A 27,977-nucleotide genomic window follows, 5' to 3' on the forward strand; every position below is an offset into this window, starting at 1 on the left:
AGTAAAAAAAAAAACAAAACCTTGCTTATGAATTGGAATCTTATTGTTTAACCAATTATAGTTCTGAAGTATTAAAGCACCAATAAACCTTGAGCTGTCCTAAATGGAAATCCAGAACTAATTTTAACTGCAGACTGGTCTGGTCCTTCTTATTTTTCAGTGTCTTACTTATTTTTTGTTCCTATTCCGTGTTCATCCTCCAAAAGTGATTGCTGTGCTTTTAGATTATTAGTAAAGTTAACTTAACAAAATGTTATCATGCTGCTTAGCTAGAGTAAATGCTAGCTGGTTTCAGTCTAAAAGTTATTTTTGATCTGGGGTTCAGATCCCAGTAACTGTCTAGAAAAAAGGCTGGCATGCAGGTTAGAAAAAAAGTTGGCCTCTGCTTTCCCTTGGTTTAAATTAATACTTTTTTCAGTGTAAAAAACGTTTGCTTTGTTCTTCCTGAGGTTAGTTCCTGTCTTGTTTTAAATCACTGCTGGGGTAGATCTGCCAAATAGCTTGCACTCGGCAAGTCAGTTCTGCATTCCTTCAGAACCAAGACAACGTACCACGCACAGTCTCTTCCCCCTCTCCAAACCTACCACCCTTTCACAGCTTATTGTGAGCTATTTCCTGACCTTTATCCACCTGGGTCTCATTTTGATCTTAAGCAAAAAAATCCAGCAGTTGTTTATTATACAATTTAAGCAACAGCAATATTGCATATGAGACTGCAAGAAGAAAAGGGAATAAAACTCCACTTGTAATATATCAAATGCAAACATTATCCAGTTTTCCAAAGTCCGTTGTTTTTATTTTTATAAATGTAATGCATCATGTTTTATTGTAATGCTCACTAGCGTACTACTAGCTCTTATTCTGTCATTTAGTTTAAACTAAGAGGTTTATCAGTGTCCTGTTGACTCCACACTAATGAACATTAACCTTTAACTAAAGTGGTTTTAGAGACACGGATCTCAGGCTCACTTCCTTGAGATAACTCAAACACCGTTATTGTTACTTTTGTTGTTATGTCAACAATATCAGATGGTTAGGGGAAAAGAAAAATCAGTTCATTTTATTCCTGTCATTGGTAGCAGAAGCCAAAAACCACTGGAATAGAAAACATCTAAGCAGAGCCTTTAAAAATACCCAGGTTTATCCTCCCAGGCTTCTTGGATAGTCAGTAATGACAGGTAGGTACCTCCATAAGTCAATTCAGATCTCAGCCACCCTCTGACCACTGAAACTTGGAGCACCTGCGCTCGTGTTTCAGCCGTCTCAGTTAAGTGCCTCGTATTAAGTGACATGAATCTGGGCCCCATGTGTCCTCTTTCTGTTCTACAAGTGGACTAGCTCACACCTTCTTAAAATGCTGTGCATGTATATGGATTACTTACTTAGCCATTATACTTATTCAGGAGATAATATACTAGCTACTTGCAAGAAGAAATAAAAGCTTCCCGCAGAGAATTCTTCTATGCACAATGTTACTTAAATCTATCGCTACTTCTTGTATGCCAAGGGAAATATTTTCTCAATATTAATGGAAGAGAACACTTTTCATTTTGTTTCTGAAGATCAAGCATGGTTTTAGAAAGGTTACCTAGGAAAGGGAAAATACCTTGATTGTTTTCCATGTCTCACTCCATCGTTTTTCCAATTCATCTTGCTGTCCATCTGAAATAACTTGCACAAATGATGGAGAAAAAAATACTCCACAAAACTTGGAGAACAATCTGCATTTAAATCCAATTTATACTTTACAAGGACTATGTTTGGTCACTGCCTTAATTACATAATCTTGCAACATGGAGATATTTTAAGATTTAGACAATGGTTTCCTATACTATCAACAATTAAACCCTTTCTAAACATCACTGATGATGTTAATACCATGTCTAAATGTATTATTACCTTCATCATTGTTATTCATTTAGTGGCCAGCCCAGCCTAAACCACAACAGATTTTTATATACATGTTAATTTCAGTCAGTTACAAAAGGCTTAACTGACAAGTAAAACTATTGAAAAGAAAATCTGTTTAACCTCAAACTGGGACAAACATAATCTTGACCAAGTCAATTTGAATAACAGAGTGGCTTCTTCTTTAACTATTAGACTCCCAAAAAAAAAAAAAGAAACAAAATTACCCCAAAATACAGTAACACAAGACTATGAATTGTGCAAACTGAAAATTTCTTTCTGTAAAAGTTAACAGTAAAGAGGGCTACAATTAATTGTCAAACTCCAGTCAGGTTAACGAATGTAAATTATGCCATTTCCCCCATTTATGCAACAATAGTACTACTGTTTTGTTCTTTTTTTTTTTTTTGGGGGGGGGGGGGGGGAATGCATTCATTGTGGCTATTTTTAGAGAGTATTTAAACGAGACTGAGGGACTCTATAACTTCTTTAAAATATGATCAGGCAAATATAGATGTTGTTCTCTATATTGGTTAATATCCAGTTCTATGTAGTAGTCACAGAACTTGCAATTACAAATACGCATTGACTATTACTGAAACTGCTATTACTTCAACATTTCTTCTAGCAATGGAGTGAAAAATTACTTACAGGGATCAGAGACTTTCATTCTTTGCATACACAGAGATAACTATCTAAAACTGTGACACATATGACTACAAAACCTCAAAATACTTTACAGCCTTCTCTCCATCCTAAATTCAGATCTTTTTGATAAAACGGTAATTTGTTAACCTGAACTCAATAGGACTGAATTCTAAATTCATACTGCAAATGCATTTGGAAATGTATACTGCCTTTATTTCAACGTCAGTCTCAAAATTTTGTTCATGCCAGGAAGGGTCCAAGGAAATCTCATGGAAACTTTCTCAATACTTAAGGGAGCTATGCATGGCATTATTTTTTCTATGAACAGTTGTACTGGGTGTAAATGGCAAGGTTTTGGTAGCAGGGGGCTGACTCGTGCCAGACACAGACAGTTCCAGCTGCCTCCAAATAGATCCACCACAGGGCACAGCTGAGTCTATCAGCCGAGTGGTGCCTTGGGTAAAACATACTTAAGAAAGGGCAAAATACTGGACAAGAGTAGTGGGAGGGAATAAAAATATGAAAACCAGTCTTATGAACAACAAGCTGAGAGAAGAAGGAGGGGAGAAGATGCTCCAGCCACTGGAGCAGAGATTCCCCTGAAGCCAGTGGAAAAATCCAGGCTGGAGCGGGTTTATCTTAAAGGAACTGCAGCCCTTGAGGAGGATCCATGCTGGAGGAGAGGAAAAGCGTGAGGAGGAAGGAGAGAGAGAGAGGAGCTATTAGGAACTGACCACAACCTCCCTATTCCTCATCCTCCTGTGCTGGTTGGGGTGCTGGTGGTGGGGAAGGGTACAGGAGCCAAGAGTGAAGGTGGGCAGGGGTAAATGAGGAGGAAAGGCATTGGTTTAATATTTGGGTTTATTTCTCAGTACTCAAATCTACTTTAGTTGGCGAGAAATTAACTCTTCCCCAAGTCAGTAACCGTTAAGCAACCTCCATGTCTTTATCTCAACCTACCAGCTTTCTCAGATTATTTTCTCCTCCTGTCCCACAGGGGAGGAGTGACTGAGTGACTGAGCAGCTGGTTGGGGGTTCATCCCCTAGCCAAGGCTATCCCACCCCAGCATTGAAATTAAACGTAGGTGTATCACTCATATGACACTATAGTAATTCTTCTCAAACAAGACGTGGTTTACTCTCTTGGCAATGTCTTTAATTTTGTTGTAAGTCCCACTTTTGCAGAATGAATCATGTCTCTAAAATTTGTTTTATTTTTAACAATAAAAACACACCTAAAGCTGTATGAGTGCAGGTAATTGAACACAAAATTAATTCCAGAAGGCTTAAGTACTGTACTTTGAGTTAATTGTTTTCACAAATAGCTGCATCAGTACTGTACGTAATAGGATCAAGAAGATGCCAGTTCATCCAAAACCTGTTTCTTTTCACCGATTGTAACAGGTAGCCAAGTATCAAAACCAAAATGCAACATAACCTTGTATTACTTTTAATTAACAATTAGTATGTAACGGCTTATTACCTCTATGAAGTTTGTGTCTCAAATCACCATCAAACCTGTGTTTTTTCAAGTTTTCCTTAGCAAAAACTATGAATACTTTCTACAGTGGTAAATATTTTTATACGGCAGCATTCAAAGATCTATGTGGCAAAGGCACTTAGATATATTACTTATACTTTCTAATAGGGAAAACTGATATGAAAGATCTGAAGACTTCTGTGACCAAATGAATCAGAAAACAGGTATTTCCAATGTAAGCATATGATTTCCAAGAATACTAGGTACAGATAAAACAAAGAAAAACCCCAAACAAACAAACAAAAAAACCCAAAGAAAGAAACAAACAAACAAAAAACAACAAAAAAACCCAAACACACAAACACATTGAAAAGCAAAATTCTTTTTGAAATTCTGAATATGAGAAAAGGCGGCAAGTTTCTTAGAGACACTTCAGGGAAGAAAGGAAAAATACTTGATGTCCCCCCCATGAGATTCTTAAATACATCTATGAATTAGTCCTTTAACCTAATTGTGAAATTATACTGAGTTCTTGATAAATCTCTTAAGTATGAGATTCTGTATATGCAGCAAGGGATGTATTAAGGCGAACCGATAATAAAGAATTTCAGCCTTACCCATCTAAAATTAGTCATCTAAGTCTCATCTGTGTATACAGGTTCCCTTTTTATCCAGCCCAAAGACTTCTTCCAGACAATTCCCGCCACTCAGAAACCTATTTTTGAAGGGTATTAATCACTTGGCGTCAATTTCTTTCCACTGACCATAGGAGGAGCTAGATGTCCAATTTACAATTTGGCAACAATTCTTACACAACTGAGTTGGGTGAGATAATTCCTACTCAGTCTAATCAGAGGCAACCAATTTCTGGACAAATAACATCTCCTCTTTGCCAGAGGGAAGCTAATGCAAGGTCAACTTTGTAATGTATGGGGTTGGTTAAGTTTCTTTTTTCTTTGCTTTTGTTTTCTTTGCTTTGCTTTTACAATGTCCCCTTTATCTTTAATAACTTTTGATTTAAACCACATCACAAAACTAGTTCCACAGCCCTCCAAAGGAAAAAACACAGAGACTAAGCACCAACACAGAGTTTGGAAGGTTTACTAGGATTTTAAAAGCCAATCTTTGTAGAAAATTGTTAGCCTGCAGGCAGTGGTGCAATCTCTAAAACAAGCTACTTTGTAGTTTACCTTATTGGACTTCAATTTTTTTTGTTTGATTTGGACCTTTAGAGGGGATCTTCCCGTTAATGGGCACATTCTGAGACCGTGGGCTAGACTCATTCATTACTCCAACCAGGTTAACACCAGAGGGAATGCACTTCAACCACAGTGGTATAAGTGGTGAAACGATGACATCTATTCATTTCTTTTGTTGCAGAGTGAAAATAAGACCATTTTACAATGTAAACAGCATAAACACTGAACTTTGAAATTGGAACTCAGGAAAAAAGCTCTCCCATTTAACAGAGTACAGTATATTACCTCATTTCATAGGAGTAAAGAATAATTTCACAGCCCACCCAAGCAATGAGGAACTGCAGTGAAAATGTGAAAATTAGCAATAAAACACCAGGGTGTTTAGCTATAGTGAAAAATATCCTAACAAAATTTTCACCTTGTGTCTTTGACCACCCAGGAAGTAGCTTTAATTAGTACAAATTGAAGCCTCATGTAATGAGCGAAAAAGTATATATTTCAGAAAAGATACTGCACTGTGAAAATTTTCCTCCTGTTTGTTACTGATTTTTATCATGTGTGACCATGAAAAAAGTTGTTTATAAAGCCGTAACTCGAAAAACCCTAATTAGAAAGCACACTGAAAGGACATTTGTTTATGTATTAAATTCCACCATGTGTATCAAAAACATTTATCTCAGTGCTGGTATCAACATCTGCCCATGATGACACACTGTATGTCCAGGATCTACAGCTTTATACTGGCTTCAAGAGAGTTACCATAAAGGTGACGGGAAAGAGTTTAGTCCTGAATGTTTTTTTAATATTTTTTAATAATATAAAACTGCATTTTTCCAATGAAACAATGAATAACTGATTAGTTATTTTCCTTCATGGGGCTCCAGATTGTGTATAAAATATATTAAGCAATTTAATTTAAAACAAATCGGCCTGAAATCTAGTTCATAAATGATACAGGGCTTTTGATAGCAAGAGATTATATTTGTCTTTTCAGAAGAAAGAAAAAATATGAGGCCCCTAGCATTTATTTACTTTTCAAACTGAAGTATAAATAATTTAGTAGTGATAAGACTTCATTTGAACAACATGAAATTTTATAATCTGTTCCTAAGTAAACTGATTGTTAACTGCATATTATGCTAAGGCATGTCTTTCACGTATTATATTTGTCGTATGTGCTCTTTTTACCCCTTTGAGTTTCCTCTTACACTAAAGCTTTTAACACTTAAAAAAGTTTTTTTGGGTTGGGCTTTGCATTGTTTGTTGGGTTGGTTTTTTTTTAAAACCCAGAAAATCTCAGTTTTCCTGAGACTCCAAGTAATATAGTCATAAATAAATTATGGAAAAATAAGGAAACATAATAAAGACAGCTATAGATAGTGTCTAGATCAATATGAACATTACAGTTTGCTTTCACAGTCTTTTTAAGTCAAAGGAAACCCTTGCGACTCACACAGAAAATCATTGAGCTTCCACTCCACCAACATCTTCTCATTAAGAAATTGTCACGCAATGCGATGGGAAGAATTCTTTCAGAACTTCAAAGGAAAATTGTACAGCATCGTTCTGTCATGCTCATACATCTTAAGACAAAGTTTTTCGCTTTAAAAACATAATGAGGCTTTAAATGTCACAATGATGAAGACGCAAGGGGGAAAATACAATAGAAGAGAAGTTTTTTATGCACTTCTTAATCAGGGAATTTTAAAAATCAAACAGTCCTTAAAACACTATTTGCCACTCTGTCCCAAACCACATACTCTCTTTTAAGATATTTTTCACTCCAAGGTAGTGTAGTCTCCTAAAATTGTTGTGAAAGACCTTCTCCAATACCTAGATATAGAGGCCTCCGCATTATCCAGGTTTGTTTTGTTGTTTTGGAGTAACTTCATTTCTATCTCTTTCTATGACCTCAATAATGTATTTTCTCATAGCTTTTAAAATGATATATTTCTCTTTTCCATACATTTTTGATCCTAAAAGGAAGTGGAAGCTCCCTAATCCACCAAAGAAAATCAGCATGTTTAAAACTGAGTATGTATTTAAATTACATACAATATAAGAGGCTTACACAATTCGCTTATATCAAATACAAGAGATGAAAACTTCCCAGTATTCCCCAGGCTTATGATAATTATTTGTGTCTATTTGTAATTCTACAATTGCTTTTGCACAAGTAACAGTTCTAAACACAATTTTGAGCTTTTTAGATTCCACAGAAGAGCCAAAGCGAACAGACAACACTCAGCTAAATACCCAGGCAAACCAAAAAAGCAACCAAACAATAAATAAAACAAGATAGATAGAGGTAGATAGCTCTCTTCCATAAACAGAAAATTTTCTGAATTACAAACTGGTAAAAGACACCAATAACGTGTATGAAATACATAGTAGAGATTTTATTTTCTGTGCTTTTGAAACATCAGAACAACTGAGAAATGTAATCTACCAGGAATATAACCTGCAAAATGGAAATAGGTGCGATGAGAAGAACAAATCCCTTTTAAAAGTCAGCCACCTAATCCTGGTCTGTCAACAGCTGATAGATTCATGCCAACTTCCATGCAGTTCCAGGACTCAATTTTGTTTATTTTGCCATGATCTATAGCAAACAGTCAAGCCACTTTAAAGTATACTTTAGGATGGAAAAGTCTCGAGTCTCATAGTTGTACTGACAGTTGGAGGCCGAGAAGGACAAATACTGTCCATTCTAAAAATGAGTAGATAACATTCAAAGTCTTGAGTAAAAAACCTGTGAGGAAACATCTCTGTTACTGAGTTTTCCTCAGGCTTCTGGAGTGAAATTTATCTGGAATGTTCCTAAAGTTGTAAAATAAAAGAAATGGTGAAAGCAGAGCAAAGGTAAAGTTAGAAAAAACGGCTGCTATGTAAAAGTTAAAAAGCCTGCTTGTTTTCTATACAAAAATACATAATCCCTACCACAGAGCACCTCTGATGAAAGTACTTTGTTGATTAATACAAATCAATTCCTCACTCACATCACCAAAATTATAATTTGCTCATCTCAACAACTGAAAAGAGTAAGATACATTAATTGCTTTAGATGCATTGGAGTCTTAAAGAAGTAAAAGTTGATTTTATTCCAAGAATTCTTTGCAGCCTGAACCATGAATGATTTTGATGTTCATATGTATTGCTATTTCTCCTTTTTGTTTTGTGCTTCTCTAGGTTCTTTTATAGACTTTTATAATCCTGATAGTTTGTGTCCAAAAGCCCAGTGGGCATGTATGAAAATATCACTCGGGTTTTTTTGGTACAGACAAGAAATCACACTTACAATTTTTAAGTGCACTGCTGTAAAGGACAAAAAAAAGGCTCAGAAAATACCTTTAACTTCTAAGGAACAAAGACATTTTCCAGCATGCCATAGCAAAAATACGGAACTGCTTTAAAATGCAACAGAATAGGGTTTCAATTTGTAATGATGTGGTGTATCAGGGGTGCAAGAGAAGCTCACTAAAATCACTGTAGTTCTTCAACTGCCTTCAGTTGATTTGGGATTAAGAGTTTTGGAGGATTTTTTTAATATCTGGAAGTGCATTGCCAAATACTAGTGATACATTTGTTATAAATGACTCTTGATTCCTGTAATCATGAATTCATATCCTACCTCCATTGTGAATAATATGTTAAAGTATTTTGATGAAGTAAGATTATATCTCATCTTCAGGAAGAAACTAGAGCAAGTTCCACAGAGATTTTAATCATGGGGACAGTATCCATATAAATTGCAAAAACCACATCTTTGAGTTTTTCTATATTTTGGACTTTCCAAAAGCACTGGTAGACTGTCTTACTCATCTCCAAAAAACCTACACTGTTTACACTTCTTACACATACACATGTCAGAAACCACAGTGCTTATAACCTTTCACAAAGATTAGCCAGTAGAAAGGTGAACACTGCAGTGCAGTGAAGCTACTGCTAACCTTGTATTGATGAACTTGTTGTAACAGTACTGTATCGCAGGCATGACTTTTGTTTTATCCCCTCAGCTTTTACTAGGCACACTAGGTTGATTAATTTTAGCTACTCCTGACTCCAATTAAACTCCATGAAATGTCTACAACAGAATAAGAATGTTAAAAGTTTACTTCAATTACTTTTCCTGCCCTGGACAGCACCTCCCTTGATAGAAAAACATGAAGAAATTTATATCTGGCAAATTGAATTATAAGAAATGGGATTACATATCATCTGTTACAATTTCAGACTTCTTTTATGAGTTTTCCTTTCCCAGCAAAACTCTCAATGTTCTATTACCAAGTACTCAAATTCTTCCAATACTGAACTTTTCTTTTGGCTCATTAAATTCTTTCTTTAAAAATAATGGAAAATCCTAAGATTCTTTTTTCCTGTTATCTCACATATTTCAAGAAGTCCTCTGCCTTAGTTTCTGATCATTTGCAGAAAAGTTTTTGGATCCCATTTACAGGAAAAAAAAAAAACAAACCAAAAAAACCACCACACACGTATCTAGTCTCTTCTATTTCCCCATGTACTAGTAAATTAATTAATTTTTATTCAGTCTTTATCCCATTGCATATCATACGCACACTACCATATATGCTTTAATTAGCTCAATATTAATTTAACAGCATGTGCTTGTGTAGGCTATATGATTTTTTTCCATCAGCATGCTTCTGTATTTCATATAAACCTTCAGTAGAATTATACAAGAATTAGCTAGAGGCCTTTAACTTAATGGCTTATTGGCCTGACTGTCAATACTAGCAAGGTGGGGATGATGCAGAAATAGGATGAATGCTTTTGAGGAAGCATAATTTCCTTAACGTTGTAAGGATACCATTAGTTCAAGAGATAAGGATGATTTATTTTCATTTTTATTTGTTTTATAAATTCTTATTTTTATATTTTTATTTTTAGTTAAATAAAGCCTGGTAAATGTGAAAATCATGGATTGCAAGCTGTTTAGAGACATTTTCCATCCTTCCTATGATAGAATCAGAGAGGATATGGAGGATTTCTGTAAAAAGACCACAAAAAGTCTAAAAGAGGCTGCACATCTTTCTATTCCTTTAAAAATGGCAAAAATGGATGCATGTAAAAATCCAATTCTGTGATATAAAAAATGAATATTCAGAGCCTGCTGAGTGCAAAAATAAATCACTCAATAAGGTTAAAAGAACACTGAATTCTGGGAAACTGATAGAATACAAGCTACAGCACAGATAATCATTAGGCAACGAGAAAGATCTGGCAAGATGTCTGTAACAAAATTAATGCTGATAACTCTGCATCATCAGTTTAGAAGTACAAGTGGGATTCAGGATAAAAAAAGAACCGTGTCCTGTTTAAGTACTGACAGAGTATAATACCATATGTTGAAAAGGACACTATTAATAGGCCAGTCTTTTCTGTGAGATGGAGAAATACAGTTTAACTTACATAAGCTGCAAGATTCAGAGGGTAAAACTTTGCACACTATAAAAGCATCGGAGGAATCAGTCTTAATTATTTGTAAGGAAGAAAGACTTAAGTTAAAACACAATTCCTTAAAATCAATCAACAAATAAAAATGCCATGACTTGGTCCATATTGTATTTTCTGATTATCTGTCATCTCTCCACCAATTGAGGTGCACCTTCATCCTTTCACACAGTCTCATTAATTTTCTAGAGAGTTTGTTTTCTGTGATCACTCAGCCACTTGGGACAGTTTTCCCTCTGTGTCTTGACAACTCTCCTCTATCTCCTTTCTTGCTGTTCAGACATAATTTACCTCTCTGGAAAAATAATTACCTGCTACATTTGGATTGCTTGTATTTTTGGGTTTTTTTTTCTGTCTTTGCAATCGTACAACTTTTTGCTTGTGTCAATTAACTGAAAGAAATAGGTATTTATATTATTTACTAATCACTTACAAACTTGCATACAGCGCAGGAGCAGTTTCACTTCTTGATTTAAATCCATAGAACAGCTCCCTTAAAACCAAATCAAAACAGACATGCCACATTAATGCAGAATATTATTTGACTAGGAAAAATGCAGACATCGGTAAAAGGATGTCTGCATAACATAAAATCCTGTTAAAAAGTCAGTAAGTTATTAGTTCCAAAATTTGTAACCTGCAGACCACTGTCAATCCATTGTCAAACCATATTTACAGTCTTTCCTTCCATTTCTTGCCCTTTAACCTCCCAATATCCAATTCAGGTCCTAAGAACTCCCTCCTAGCCTCCCTGTTTAAATTAATTCTTTCTGATTCAGCCGTAGGTTGGTTCTGATAGCCGCTACATATAAACCGTATTTCTTCCCACAGCATTTTGGGTAGCAATTATTTGAAGGACAGGAAAGAGAAAAGCCGCCATCCCGCTGCTGGTTCATGTTTCTCATCCTGGACAAACCGTATTGTTCAACAGTTTGGATCCAACAGAACTGTCCACACTGTTAAGCTAGCTCTGTCCACGAGGAATTTCTAGGGAAATCTGCTGCAAAACATCATTATGTTCATGGTTTGTTTTTCACAGTACCGATAAAATTTCAGTCACATCTTCAAATTGCTTTAATAGCTAATCACTTCAAATGCCCAAACATTTATTTTCATGTACACTTCATTATCATGTACGCAGAAGACAAAATAAAAGAAAATGGAATATAATACATCTCTTCAAACTATAATAAAAAGCAGGAAGGAAAGGATAACAGAAGACAGAATACAGCTACCTGGTTACGGGATTTTTTTTTTTAAATTAAAATTTCATAAGGGCAGAAAACAAGAACTTATTTTATACACTTCTCCAAAGTCATTTTTAAGAGTAACAATTTTGACCAGTCTCCCATTTGCAAATGACATGAGGTGACAATAGACACATATACATAGAAAATCTATTTCTTTGTGAAAACACCAAAGAAAACTTTTGTCTCCCTCTAACAAAAAAATCCCTATATATTTTCCTAAATTCAGAAGACTGAAAGCAATCCTGAGGAGACCCAGAGTATGTAATTATGGAAGAAAAAGGCCATTATAGCATTCAAAAGATCACTTTTACTACCCCTTTTTCCCTCTATAGAAACAACTACACTTGTTTCTATCCTAGCTTATGTCAGTCTAATTTCAAAAACTCTTATCAATGAAGTTTTCAAAACGTTCCTCAAACTTCTAACACAGTGCTTAGGCATCCTCACTGTTACAAGATATTTCCTTATGTCTAGTCTAAATCTCCCTTGCTGATTTCAGTCTTTGTTTGTTATGCCCACACAAGTTTGGTATTGTCTAGATTGAACAACCATCGTTCTTTACAACTTTCCTCATGGATTATATTTTCTTTAGACATCTGGTCATTCTTATAGCTCACCTGTAGTGAACTCTTTTCAACTTTCTACTCTGGATTGCCACCAATTGAGCCTCATCCTTTCAATTATCTAATATCAGAAATCAAATGGATGCCCTCCCAACCCTATCTTTGTACAGAAAAGCTATAATGGCCAGCATTTCCCTCAAAAGTTAGATTAGAAAAAGAAAATGCACTTCTACGTGTACCACAATCTGGGTTATTATTGCAGATTGACACAAAAGACAACCTACAAGGACACAGGTCTTGATCATATTAAAGTATGGTACAGCAGTAACACTTCTAATTACTGAAGTGTGCCAGTCAGTGAGAGGCTCCAATATATGCACTTTTTCACAAAAGGAATATTTTATGTTTTTTGAAATTAACTGACAAAGAATCCAAGAACATAGGTACTTTTATACGTATATTTAATTCTAATAATGTTTGCCAGGTAGGCTAATTTGAGATTATGAATAAATTTCACATGAAGAAAAGGGCAGAATATATATGAAAAAGAGAAAAAAAATCTGTAATGCTTTATGGCATCGTTTTAATGTATGCACATTTACATGTATAACATACAGGCAGTTTGGGGGAGACAGGTATGTGTATGCTTCAACCAAAGGTGCTATTGCCGTTTGTATGTGCTATATGCATGGGACTGCATATACACTGCAGCTCACACAGCCGTACTTTGCTAATTATACCTAGCAGACTCGCATAGTGTGGTAACAGGAAATCTTAGCATAAACAAGTATTTTGCAAGATTATGTAGGTCTCATCACACTCCGTAGTGAGTGGATGAATTGAAAGTTCAGTTGAGTATGTCAACAGGAGTCATCCCTTTGACTGTGGTTCTGACACACCCATGAAAGGATGAATAACTCCAGGGACTAGTTATCAGCGCTGGGAGGTGCATCTTCACATATGAGGAGGACTCATTGAAATGTATTAATCAATTCTCCCCGAGAGTTAAACTAGCAACAGATAAAATTAATTTCTCACTGTGTCAATAAATGCAGTAAATTCGGAAGCACAGGTACTTCGGAGATCCCATCATGTTCACAGATTCCTTCAGTCCAACTAAATACTGAAATGTTGACATTGTTGTTCATCCCAAATCTGTTCGTGTTTCTTATTTTAGAAGAAATATTTGCAGTTTACCCAGTCTCCAGAACTGCAGAAAATTTTCAGTATTTTTGCAGATACATTTCTCAACCACCACAATCATCTCAATGGATTGGAAATATGCACTTTATTTATATGAGTTGCAGTTTCTTATGCTCCAGTGTTTCCCTGTATTTAGAAGATAGTGGACAATTCTACACACATCTCAGTTTTACAACTATAAAACTTCTTTAACTTAAAAACTCTTCATTTACAAAATAATAAAAGGTGAAGCAGGCCCCTGACATGTTTTCTGCATATTATATATAATTCTTTTGCCTTTGAGATACTAAATTACTTAATAAGTCTCCCTATCATTGGCTTAATAAAAAGTCAGAAATCTTCTGTACTTGTGTGTGGGTGCACACATGTGTTTAATGTATGGCTTCCTGAAGAAGATGACAGCCTTAATAAACGTGAGCAAGATATATATATAGAGAGAGAGAGAGATAGATAGCTGTGTGTGTATATATTATTCACATCTATAGATATGTATATACATATATAGCTATATATATGCACACACAACCGCATCCCACAATGAATAAAAGACCAGCAATTCACAAGTCGCACATTATTATGCTACTTTATAGCATATCCCACACTAAAGACTTTTGTTACAAAGTTATAAAGTTTTTCATGTGACTTATTTATTGCTTTTGATTACCTGATTATTCTGCTGTGTCACTTTACACTAAGCAGAGTTAAACGAAGGTTGGGGTGAAAATAGCAAAAAACCCTATAGAATTATGTATACACAGATACACATGTGCAAAATAAATACATGTGTGCGTGTTTGTATGAATAATCAAGGAATAATGCCTGAATGAGATACTCCTTGGTATTCAATGGTTTTGGAGTTCTTTGTTGTTGTTTTTTTGTTTGGGTTTGTTTGTTGTTTGGTTTTTTTTCCAGAACATTACAGTACTGGACAGAGATCAAAACCTTTAAATGGATACAAACTTAGAATACCATTGTGCACTGAAGCACATCAGGAGTTAAGAATTATTGACCAGTTTTATTTTTTTTTTTTGTTTGTTTTTTTTACCTCTATCCCCACAGCTGGAAGAAAACTGTGGAGCCATTATCTTGTTTAAAATGCAGAGAACATAAGTATCTATTTTGTTTTCTTATTCCAGTTTTCTCCATATCTATAGGTTATTTACAGCACATTTTTGTCATTCGCATTATCTTTACCTCTATACTGTGACAGTAAGAATCCTGCTTCCAGTCCCCATGATGGCCTTCTATTGTACCTATGTATACCTCACTTGGCCTTTCAATTTAATCTTGTACTAATGTTTCTTTTCCAACCCTTCTCATTTTAAATGAGCTTGGGAAAAGTTGTTTCTGAAACAGCGATTTAGCTCATTTTCTGGGCCTAGAGGAATGTAGTTAACTGATTTATTGCCCTATGGATGTTGTAATTGTTGCAAAACATGATGTATTCCCAGAACAGTGATATCAGTATGTCATTTTGAAAATATGCCTCCCAGCATTCCACTGAAATTAATGAAGCATCATTAAATAGTTGCAGTTCTTAAGCATGTTGTACGTTCCAGCACGCAAAGAGTTATCGACAAACTTCAAGATGTCCAGAGGTAATATTTGTCAAATCAAAGCTAAATATGGAGAATGAAAAATGGTTACTTCAAGCATGCAAGTAATTTGGGAATCACCATATAGCTATCACAAATTATCTGGAAGTCTCCCCCCCAAAAAAAATTACAAACACACAATTAAGGTTACTGCTTTCAAAAGACTTCCTTCACAACAAACAAGCAAAAAAAAAGCCCAAAACTAAACAAAAAAACCCTAATCCTTCCCTAAAAACTGTTTATGAGATTATTTCAGAATATATATACTCAAGTGGAAACAGGTTGTTCTTAGTATAATTTATAATTTGCCAAATAAAATTAAGAGATAGGACAATATTTTCAAGATCAGGTAGCAAGCATTTTCAATAGTCTTTAAAATTCAGATTTAGATGATTATATAAAACACTTGGCTTAAAAGATATTAAATATCTCCTATTTGAGCATAATTTTGAAAACTAAGCCACAAGAAACACATTTTCAAAAACTGGTAAAATTAAATGAGTTGAAAACTACTCTCAAATTTGGGGATCTAATTTTTACCATATGTTAAATGTTATTCTTGCAATGTAATGTTAGATGAGGACTAAATTCATACTTCAGCCAAAGCTCATCAGCTGTCCAAAGTGCCATATATACTGTTCTGCAGTGGCGTTTGACTATGATCAAGTCAGCAGAGTCTTCAAGAAAAATCAGGAACACAGAGTTTCATGGAACTGTGAACTCAATCATACACTCTAACAGTATTAAGGAGGAGACCAAGACTACAAGCTTACCTTCAGAAATTAAAACTAACTCCCCGATCATGAAAGTGCTATCCTGAACATGTAATTTTGACTTAACCATGTAGATCAAGCACCTTTTCTACGCAGAGCTACAACATGCATGTTATGGGATAGGTTTTACGAAAACAGCTTGGTTATCTCATGTGACATGGATTATTTGCCCTTATAATATGAGAAACTTTGTTTTAATGGTCCATTCTTGGTATTGGTTGCTGATGCTCTGCATACTATCAATAATCCTAAAAATAATTACTGTTTATGATCATCATGTTCTGAATCAGTTTATTTAAGCAGCGCACACATGGAGCATGCTCAAGTTTTCATGACAACAGACCAACATTCCATTATATGTCATATTTTTGTTTACAAGGTACTTACTAGTCTCCATCTGGCTGGTATTCTAAGAAATATTGGAAGCATTAATAGTCTGTCTTTACTTATACTAGACAAATGGCTAGGAATTTATTGATTGAAACTTTTTTTTATTTCATATAATGATCTGCCAATCAAAGTACAAGCAGGTATTCTATTATAGTTACTAAGGACTTCATTAACATTTCATATTACTGTTCTTAAACTACCAGAGCAGTAAACAAACACCTTAAAAGGCTACAGACACAGGAGAAAATGGACATGGGATATGGAAGAAAAAGTAGCAATGAATAAGTGTTGCAGGCAAGTAAATATTGGACACAAACTATATATACATAAAACTTTAGATATATATTGGTAAATTATAAATATTCACTTTTCTGTTTATAGTATTCAGGATAACCGGGCCCTTAACATTCTCTTTTAAGAATGTAAAAAATTATATTTAAATGTCTATAGTGTTTCCTATATCCTACTTTTCTGAATAGATTTCACACTATCACTCTTTGTTAAAGAGGGGAAAAAATAAAATCATAAAAACCCCCTTTCAAACAGCCTACAGATAACTAGTAAAACAGACACCACCCACCTGAAACAGTCAAAATTTTGTGGATTCTGTATTGATCAGATCACTAATACCACATGAAGAGGAAAAAAAAGTTTAAAGACAAGAATTCAGGAATTTAAATGATAAATAAAAAAAAAAATCTGTGTAAACCAAATACTTGCATTTGCTACATACTATCAAAAGCAGAAGGCAGAACAATTTTTTGCATGTAGCCCGATGATATTGCCCTGAAAATGCAAATAAAACAGTCACCTCAGTAATATTTTCTAATCAGTTGACAGTAAAGATGCCACCCATATGATAACTTAAATTAGCAGCATCTATTTTAAAGGATAATAATAAAAATAATAACAACCACCACCTTATAGCTTCTAATTATTCAGAAACCAAAACATAAGCTTCCAAGCTATACAAAATCATGTCAAAATAGCAATAAAAAGTTAGAAATTTAGAGAACTATCCTTTTTGATCTAAAGTAATATTTGCATAAATTATCATAAAAGCTCTATTACTTTAATTCATTGTTTCACGACAACAGAAAAAAACCAAGCAACAAAACCCCACTAAACTGTGTAATGCCGTCACAATTCCTTCCTTGTAAGAGATACACACAGATTATAACGGTAAGTGAGTCCAAAATACCACTTGGAAACTGGGTGGCTATGAAAGAGGTTCTCAGAACTCAAAAATATAAAGCTTGAGAATCTTTATTTCATAAAATTCTACAAAATTATTTCCTGGAGAAAGCCTTTCACCGTACACATGGAACTTAATACTGAAAACCTATGGAGGGGAAAGCAAATCATTCCACAAACAATAAAATCCTTTGGTAAGCATGGTGGGGTTTTTAATTATCTCAGACAAGGGAGTGCTATTGTTCAGCTAAGGACTCTCTACTGCCATTTATTTTATTTAGAAGGCACTCATACACTGGGGTGATGGGCGGCAGCCTACAGTAAATAGATTTAATGCTTGCCTTCCCAGTTAAAAGTCTTAAGACTTTGTGAAACGGAAAGGGGCTTGGTCCTATATTCTCCTACTCTCAATTAGTTATTCACTGGCTAGCTGACGGCAAAAGGAAGTAAACATCCATCATCTTCAATGGGGAGCCAGAGGAAAAAAAAAATATTTCATAATGTTCTGACAAAAACAGCAAGAAAAAGGCAGTGTAATTTTGAGATGCAAGAATGATACTCAAATCCTTGATTTTATCACACAGCGTATCATCATAGAGAGCTATTCACATCTGGTATAAAGAAGAACTACGCACTTTTTAATTTACTCTTGAGTCTTATAGTTTGGATACCTCCTGCATCATTTTGCAAGCTGAAATGACAGCGCTGAACTCTGACCAGGACAAACCCATTTACCTAGTGAAAATGTAGTTGACTGGGAGCCTATAAGTCATCTTAATTTAACTGTAGAATTCAGACGAGAAAGAACGACAACCGTCCAGCACCTCAGCACAATGATAATTATTTCTTGCATTGAATTAACAGCAATGAAACTTGTCTGATTTCAGCAGCTGTTGGAAGCAGTGGGGTTACTCCAGACAGAATAAAGAGAGATTTCCGCCTCCCCAGATAAATGCTTTCGAATCAAAGAGTGCGTACCAACAGTCGGCAGTACCCTGCTCTTATGTTAACAGTGATTAATCACGTTGCTGATTGGTTCTCAACTATCTTCACTTCTGTCCTCGCTGTGGACAAGATCACTGAGCTGCTCATTAAAAGAGCTGCACCTGAGCTGCAGGAGGGAAGGCTGGTGATCCCTGAAGAATTATTATAATCAGTATGAGGCCTTTTCAGCGCTTTATATAAGCTTAACTGAGGTCAGGTGTCAGTGATTCCCCACACCTCTCCTGAGGCCAATACCACTTTGCACCCCGCTACTGACAATACTGTCCACGTAGCACAATTCAGTTTTATTGGTGGAACATTTGTAGGAACTACAGCATGGGGAAAAAAAGATAGTTGACTCTATATCCTTAATAAGTGGTCTGCAAGTACTAGAATATGTGAATACAGAAAAATGGATAGCACATGGGCAGATAGTTACACAGTCATACTAACTGGATAATTTGTCACAGGCACATCATTATTTAACCCCTCTTCCACCCTCTGTTATTTTAGCCTTCCACAAGTTAGACATTCAATCTAAATTACTCATCCAGTACACCTCTACAGACAAAAGAGAAAGATGCTTCAAATAATAACTCAAACATCAGAAATTAGATGCCCCAGACAGCATGATTAATTCCTTTGAGATGCTTGTTTTTCTACACGGACCATAAATAGACCTGGGATGACTAGTTTTGACCTAGCACCTACCTTTTAGATGGCTAACTTTTGTGAGAGAAAACAGACGTCTCTGAAAACACATTATGATTTCAGTCACTAGATTCTTTCAAGTTGTTGACCAATCTATGTCTATTGCTGATTCTTGGTCTGCAGGCTTTGGTCAGATTGTCAGAAGTATTTGGGCTGTGACGGGACATTAGAACAACCTGACCACATTTGTCCAGTGTAGCATCGGCCTTAAAGAGACCTTCAAGGATCACTGGTGTCTGTTCTCAGCTGGATTTGTATAAGGCATTGAAAAGGCCCCGTATTGACTGAATTAATTTACTATTCAGCATCCTTCTAAATCACCTTCTTCCCTTGTTTCTGCTCTCTAATCTGACACATGTATTGGTAGCTCTTGAAGTCAGACCTATCAGAGCTCATCCACTGCTGTAAGAAACTTGGCTTCTGAAAACTGAAAAAACCTAATCTACGTACAAAATGCTGTGGAGGTCACCTCATTAAAGTTTTGCTGTAAGTTACTGAACAGTAACAAAACAGACAGTTTTAAAGGCATCTGTTACTTAGCCACACACCCTTGTGGATTTTGGTCTCTGTAACCCTTGACAGCTGCTTAAGTCATTACCATATCCTCATCAATGTAATCAGTACCCTAAGGCTGCCCAACCTCTCAAATTCACAATCTGCAATGCTGCTCACTTCAGTGCTTTGGGGCATATTAGCAACTCAAGCTTTTTCTGCTTTGATGTGCATGTTCTGTACCACTGACCCCAAAATATGCAGGTCTAATGAATTGGCTTTAATAGTTTTCTTACCCACTTAAATGTTTTTGTTTTAATTGGCTATACTACCATGTGTCCTGAACTACACTGAAAAGTTCACAGCATAGATGCTAATGGTGCCTTTCTAATTACTGCATAATGAACAAAGGTCTGTCAGAGCAATTTCAGGGGTTAGACTTCACAATTAGGAACCCCATTTTAATAAAAACTGACCTAAAAATTTCACACACTTTATAGAAATCATCTAGACCACTAAATAATATTTTTTTTAAAATATCTGGGGTTTTTTAAATATTTGTATAAACTCTTGTAGTTACACAAAATTACTATTATTTTCTTCATTCCCTTTTGATCTACCTGCCAACAGCCACAACCTCAGCTTTATCACATCGTCCCTGAAGTGTACTTAACTTTCATGGATCACCGCTCTGGGCCTGAACTTGATTTCTCTTTTCATTTACTTTAGGGAACACTGATAACTGAGGGGCAGGGTCATGCCATCTACTGGCAGGTTTTTACATCCCAGCTTCTATGGAGCAGAATCCAATGATTTGTCTTAGTAAACTCCAATGCTTTTTCAAAGTAAATTCTTTTTTTTTTCTTCCCCAATATTTCCAGTTGCATAGGTATCAGTAATTATTTCTAATGGAGTCAGAAAGTGTAGCAGCTGGTCCTATTTCATCCCCTGTGCCACCTGCTTTGCGCATCAATGGCACTAGCTAAAATACATTTGCATCGTTGCTAGCCTGAAGACCTGAGACCATGATAACATTGTGGAAGTTTGAAATTAAGGTAGATGGAAAGGATGGAAGGCCTCCCCATAATGTCAAAAGACTGTGGAGTAGGCATCAGCAAGGTCCAACATCAGCAATCTCCACTATAACACCAGCTTTCTGCTCCCTTCATTCTCATGTCACTTTATGTTTGACAGCTGGGGAGTTTAGCAGAATATTCATACACCTTTATTGCACACATTAGCTATAATTAAAAGAACACCTTATGTTAGGATAGTTAGTATGGTTGCATATTTAAATGTTCAGCCACCAGAATATGTGAATTTCAACATGAAAAAATGTTGGGGCATTTCACTACCATTTCCACTTAAACATTTAGATACAATTTAGGTTTAGATTTAGATTTCACAGCAATGTAGTGTGATATCACACTTTTATTCCTAAAAATGTAGTTACAACAAAATTCAGTTTCCTGCCACAGTTCCACCTGGCCATAAACGTTTTCTTTTTCCCTTTTTTTTTTTTTTTGGTCTTTTTCTTAATGCTTATTAAAAAATTCCCCTTAGAAACTAAAAAGTTACTTTAGTTGCAGAGTGTGCAACTGACTAGCAGGAAAATCAGGTAACATACAGTTTTCAATAAAATAACAATGTGGTACCAATCGTTCAACCATACTAAATGTTTCCGGACTGCCAAAAAATCCACATTATATTCAGGTTAGTTAAAACCTGCATACATCTAGGGGTTCACCTACATGAGCATTTTGGTTTGAATCAGGAGCAAGTTTTAGACATGAACATAGAGCTTGTGCTCACTGACTAAGCCTTGGTTTACAGAGTGGAGAGGTTTGGAATTGCACAAAATGGCTTTACGGTGAATTCAGCTGAATGGTAAGACTAGCTCCTGAATTCCAGGGCATCCAGCACAGGACCAAACAAGAGCTGAACCTAGCAAAATTCTAAAAATTCATAGGGTATAGATGTCAAGACCTCAGCATCAGTTGCTTCACTCTAAGGTTGTGTGTTGTGTCGCCCTACTTGATAATACTAGACGTAGTCTATATACTTGGGGAAAGAGTAAACTAAAAAACTTGAACTGCTTGCTTTTAGGGGAAAAAAACCCACAGCAACAAACAAACAAAAAAAACCCCACCAAAATGAGATAATTTGGTTTGTTTAGCCTTGAGGAAAGAAGGCTTAGGGGAGACCTTATCACCCCTATTTCAAGGGTGGCTACCAAGAACATGGAAACTCTCTTTTTACAAAGAGTCACATGGAAAAGACAAGGAGTAATGGGTACAAGTTACTGCTGGGGAGATTCCAATTGGACACAAGAGGAAAATTTTCACAATGAGAACAATCAGCCATTGGAATAATCTCCCCAGGGAAGCAGTGGATTCCCCATCACTGGACATTTTTAAGATTCAGCTGGACAGGGTGCTGGGCCATCTTGTCTTTTGCCAAGCAAGGTTGCACCAGGTGATCCTTGAGGTCCCTTTCTACCTGGTAGTCTATGATTTCCAATTATTTCATTTTAGGGGAGGAATATTGACAGAAAATCTCTTACAACATTTTTCTACATTGCCCTTTAAGAAGACTAACCACATGTTTCTCTTGTCTGCTCATCACGCTGATCCTTGCAAACGAAAAACACATCAGAGAGGTAAGTTCTTAGACTGTGAATTCCAAGTTTTTTCTGCCCATGTTGTTCTCTAGCAAAAGAGTTGAAGGGTACCAGTTCGGAAAACCTTAGTCATAGCCCTACCCAAAAGCTAAAGAGCAGAAACAATACTTCAGACTTCCGCTCTTTAACTGATATCCAGAGGTCAGGAAGAGCACAATGTACATTTCTTGGCTCTTCCTTGTTGTTATCTTTACTCACTTTACACAAATACCACCACTTTCTCTATACAGACACCACCTGACAAAGGGGGTCTGCAAAGTTGGAGGTGTTAAGAGATACAATGAAATCTGAGGGAGTTATAAATTATTTTCACAGTTCTTAACTTCTGGTAGAAGAAAAAGATGTCTTAACAGCCAGACACAATATAACCTCGTATTTTAGGAGGAAAAAGTATACTTTTCCTCCTAAAAATACAAAATGATGATTACTTCACTATTACACTACAGTACCACCAATTACTGTAGAAAATATACCAGAGCCTCTTCTCTCTTTTCCCATTCTCCTTTATGCAGCCTATGTAATTTCATTAAAATGCATGTCTGTGGAGATGAGTGTAATCTATGAACAATCATTATGATTCTATTTTCGTTATTATTTTCATTCCTGTCTTACTGAATATTGCTTTCATTCACGAACTTTACTATTTATGCATAAAGAATACTAACTGATTATTAAGTAATCCTTAAATAGTATAGTGAATTCTTAATGGACAGTTATATCACTCTCTGTAAAACAAATACAAAAAATAAACAGTTATCAAACTGATGCAGATCTGAGAACTTGTGCACCACAGGAAGAAAATATTTTGGTCAGTGAAACTGTATAGCACATACATCAAAATGTTTCATTGGGTGAGTTTCATTGGCTGGCTAACTTCCACAGTTAAGAAGATCACAGATGATCACTTTTTTCATAGAATTGTGTCACAGTTCCCGTGGGTAAACTGTTTGATTTTTTTATGGAATACAGCAAGGGAATATCACCGAGACACAACAGAGGAAAGGACACTGTCAGATAAACCAATATAGCTTCCTATCGTGAGAGCTGACACAGGAGTGGAGCAGTAAGTGAAATTCCCATCAGTCTTCAAATAATATTCCACTTACTGGATGTTTTTGTGACTACTTAATGAAGTTTCTATTACTGCCTGCAAATCCCTGTGATATAAAAAAATGTTCACAGATGAGAGTGAGAAGGAACATATGACTTTATATCCAACTTCCTTATATATGTATCCTCTTAAAGATATGCATTAGTACAAATGCCAAAAAAAAAAAAAAACCCACAAAAAAAACCACAAAACCACAAAAGCATAGTAAAATGCTAATTCAGAATGTGTTTAGAATTACCTCAATTCAATTTTGTGAGATTGGACCAAAGATAATTGTGCCTTAACATTAAAAAACCTTTAAATAATGGCTTTAGAACAAAGGATGTGTTCACTCTCTCACTTGGTACATATTTACATTTAATTTTCATGCTTAAAGGACTTGCATTCCATTCTCCAAACTGAACTTTTAGTGCAAGCTGTGGGTAAAGAACATCATCTTCGTTAAGCATCAACCAGCAATCAAACAAATAAGAACATTTCAAAGTAGAATTCCCACCCTGCAGGGTTCCAGTGAACGAAATAATAAAGTGAAATATGAAAAATAAAACTGTTCTTCAAGAAGAACAGATCTAATTAACAGGAAGACCTAACAACTTCATGGATTAATTGGGAACCAACTGAGATAATTAGACCTCTGGGAGTAAGATTACACCCATCATAAACTGCTTTTTTCACAACTACAGGTTAAGTGCTTAAAGCTTTAATTGGGGGCAGCACTAAGAGGAAAGTGGAACTTGCACAGAAGAATTAAGATTTGGTGAAGCAATATCCTGAAGTACTTTGGCATCGTTAAAAACCACATTATTATTTTTCCCCAAGTGCGTGGGATTCTTCGAGCCAAGTTGACAACTGTGGTTACAATTTGTACCAATCAAAAAATGCTCACACTATTATACTTTGACCTATAAACCACATGTAGCTGCACTCTACATTAGTAGTTCAAATACAGTTTCACCCTCTGTGATTACAGTCTAAATGAGCTGTTATTTTAACACATACATATGCCATGATAGTTTCTGCAGTCAAACCATGTCTTTCAAGAGAAATCTACCCCAAGAATACTATACTAAAGTAGGTAAAAAAAAAAAAAAAGAAAAACAAAAGGGTTGGGGGGGAAGAAATAAGAATCTAAAGACCTGGTAAACTGCTACAAAGATTAACTGCTTCTCGGAATTGCTCCAAGGACTAATTTTAGTTAAACCATTTGAAACAGAAACAATTTAATACCATAATACAAGTGTCATGGAAACTTTGGCATGCAGCTGATGAATTGTGTGTCCATTAGACAGCTTGTAAAGCACAGTAAGAACGCTTTACTAATACAACAAAAAAGGTGGTAAGAGTTCCTGCTTTAATCCCCCTTTAGTGGTAGGAAAACACCTGAAGAAGAAAGAAATTACATATTTTCTAAAAGCACCATATGTTCTTTCCTAAATGATAATATTCGAGATAAAGACAAGTTCTTTTCAATTGCAAATTTTATTTTCATGCAAAATATCATATTTCAATCCTAATTCACCATCTTTATTTTTAAGATTATATACAAGAAGGTTGAATTCTCTAAATGTTTTAAAATACCATGGAGTATACATGGGATTGGATTTACCGTGGTATAATTTTAGTATAAAATGAGTTATGTGGTCCACAGGAATCCAGAGAGCTATGGGTGTAATTAATCACCCCTAAAAATATATAATCTAGAAAAGTTTGAAGAATGTTTTTGAGATGTGTATTTCAGCGGGTTGTAAATATGTTACAAGGTGCTTTTCTGAACGTGCATGGTATGGCTCGTGGCAGTTTTTTCAATTTACTAATATATTTTCAGAAGATCTCAAGCCATTCTTGGATTAAAATAGGGGAAAAAAATGTGTCTAAAATTCCTTTCTTGTAATTGCTTCACATTTACTTCATCTTGCCCTAGTCTTTGTCAAGCTGTCAAGCTCCAGCTGTCATGCCCTACCTGCATAATTAATCTGTAGTTATCCACTTAGGCATGATGAGTTTCTTGAAGACTAAGGACTACCCTACAAGCCTGACATGGCCTAATAGGTATCTTTGGGACTTTTACTCACTGCTCTTTGTATGAGGTGCTGCTTGGATGTGCCTTAGTTCTTGTCAGTTTTACCCTACCTCCTCTCTCCTGCTGCTGCAGCTCAGGATCCTCCCTTTTCTACATTTTAAACTCCATCTAGTAACGTGAATCTAGGATGAAGATGAAGCAGGGGTGGAAGAAATTGTTCAGACCAATGGCAACCCATCATCATGTCCTACAGACTGGCAGATTTCCTGGTTCCCCAAGTTCTCTGATGATTCCTCTGGTCTCTGACCATGTTCACATTTAGCTCTTTGGATTGGTACATGTTGCAGCTTTTCTTGTTCCTGATTTTTTCTAGCTCCAAAAGTCTCTAGCTTCATCTTATTAGAACTATACCATGGAGTGATACATTAATTGACATAACTACAGATGTCAGTTTTAGTCAAAGAAATTGTGTGATAAATTTGGTATAACACCATGACTTAGTAAGATAACAATAAACACATCGTTAATAAGTGACATCTAATTTGTAACTTGGTGTGAGAAATAAACATACAATAATAAAGTAAATTTATTAGCAATCTTATCAAACACCGTATAATCTTGATCTCTCAAAACACAGACAAAAATCTCAAAAAACATCGTTAAAATATTTATAAGTGCATTGCATTCGAAGCCAAGATTGTCAGTTGATTCTAACTATTTCTATATGCCTTCTGGATTCAGGCACTAATGAACCAATAGCTATCAGCATGACTTTTGCTGAAATACTGTTACGTTAATGAGTTTGGATCAGCTGCTCAAACAGTTTGGCTGAAAAAGATGTCTGCCTAGGAAATATATTAAGGGAGGCGAACATAAATGTTAAGTTTTAGCCCCTTAAATTTAGTTGATTGCAAACACGATGCACAAAACTTTTTTTTACATTCAGCTTGATTTTACACTGCACTGAATAAGTTAGACTGTATATAAAATGGCCTTGTTTATCTTTCATGCAAAAACACCGGAACAAGTTCTTCTCTTTATTACACAATTCATAACCCAAGTGACATCCTATGTTACACCAGTGTAAACCACTGGTGAATTTGTCACTATCATATTGAAGTCAGCATTATTCAAACCTAAAGTTATTCCCCAGTTGTACTATACCTCTATATTATCCTGTCTGAGACTGACACAAACTCCAGTGGGGTCACATATCCCAAGAATTAACATTCTGGTGTGAAAAGGCAACAGGGATTTCCATATGACATTGCTTAAATTAATTCTTTCTGTTGTCTTCAGTACAGTTCTTCCCTGGAGCACCTTTAGTCATTCAGTCCACATGGAATGAGAAAGCTTTCTGTATATTAGTCTATTAAAGGAATCAGAATATGAGTCACCAGTCATGTACCTTGACTTTTAGGAAAACCTCCTCAAATAATGGTGATGATTAGATTATACCTGAATGAATTGTCCTCTGCACCTGTGAGAAGGTAAAGATGATACACTTGAAGCTGATGGCTCAGCACTGTTCAGACCAAAAAATGTGTTTGAAAAGGGAGGAGAAAACTACGTTGTATCATCTTTTCACCTACACATTACTAAACTGTGCCCTTGGGGTAAAAGAAAGAAAAAAAATAAATTAAAAGTGCATTAAAGCCAATCTAACTGGACAACCTGAAACTGAAATTCCAAACGCAGTATTTTGAAAATATTTTAGTGACAGTTGTCCTATACAGGAAGCAGCTGCATTTATCTAGTTCAAGTCAGACACCAGCACTTGGGATTTGTTCAGCTCCATGGCTGTATCATAAATTCCTTGAGGGAATTCACAATTCACCAAATGACGTATTGTTATTATCACCAAAAGTGAACCATATTCAACAAAACAGTACTCAGTGGGCAGCAATTCTGCAGTGTATAATTATAGTTGCCATTTCCCATCCCAGGATTAAATGTGTTTTCACTTTTTGACTTCAACAACAACAACAAAAAAACAAACCCACCTCTCTCCACCCCTCAAAACACCTAAGATTAGTTTTAATATTTAAACAATTATTTATCTTGATTCTTTGAATAAATCCCACCTGTTTATTCAAACTGTTATTTCACTGGAAATAACTGTTATTCCAGTGAAATAATGGAATATTTCACTGTTATTCCATTATTTCAGTGGAAATAATGGAATTTCCACTGTTATTTCACTGGAAAATCTGGATTTTTCTACCTTTCTAGCATTACCCTGGATTCTGAGGTTTGAAGGTTTTTTTTGTTTTGTTTTTGAATATATGACACTGCTACCAATTG

The 27,977-nt window shown here is 35.6% G+C and overlaps 1 protein-coding gene across 4 annotated transcripts in view; it reads right to left on the reverse strand.

Annotated features, from left to right (window-relative positions):
* The window catches only part of PCDH9 (protocadherin 9), a 704,561-nt gene that overhangs the window by 319,784 nt on the left and 356,800 nt on the right, over positions 1–27,977 (reverse strand). The window lies entirely within an intron of this gene.

Source organism: Chroicocephalus ridibundus, chromosome 1, assembly GCF_963924245.1.
Source record: "Chroicocephalus ridibundus chromosome 1, bChrRid1.1, whole genome shotgun sequence".
Lineage (NCBI taxonomy): Eukaryota > Metazoa > Chordata > Aves > Charadriiformes > Laridae > Chroicocephalus > Chroicocephalus ridibundus.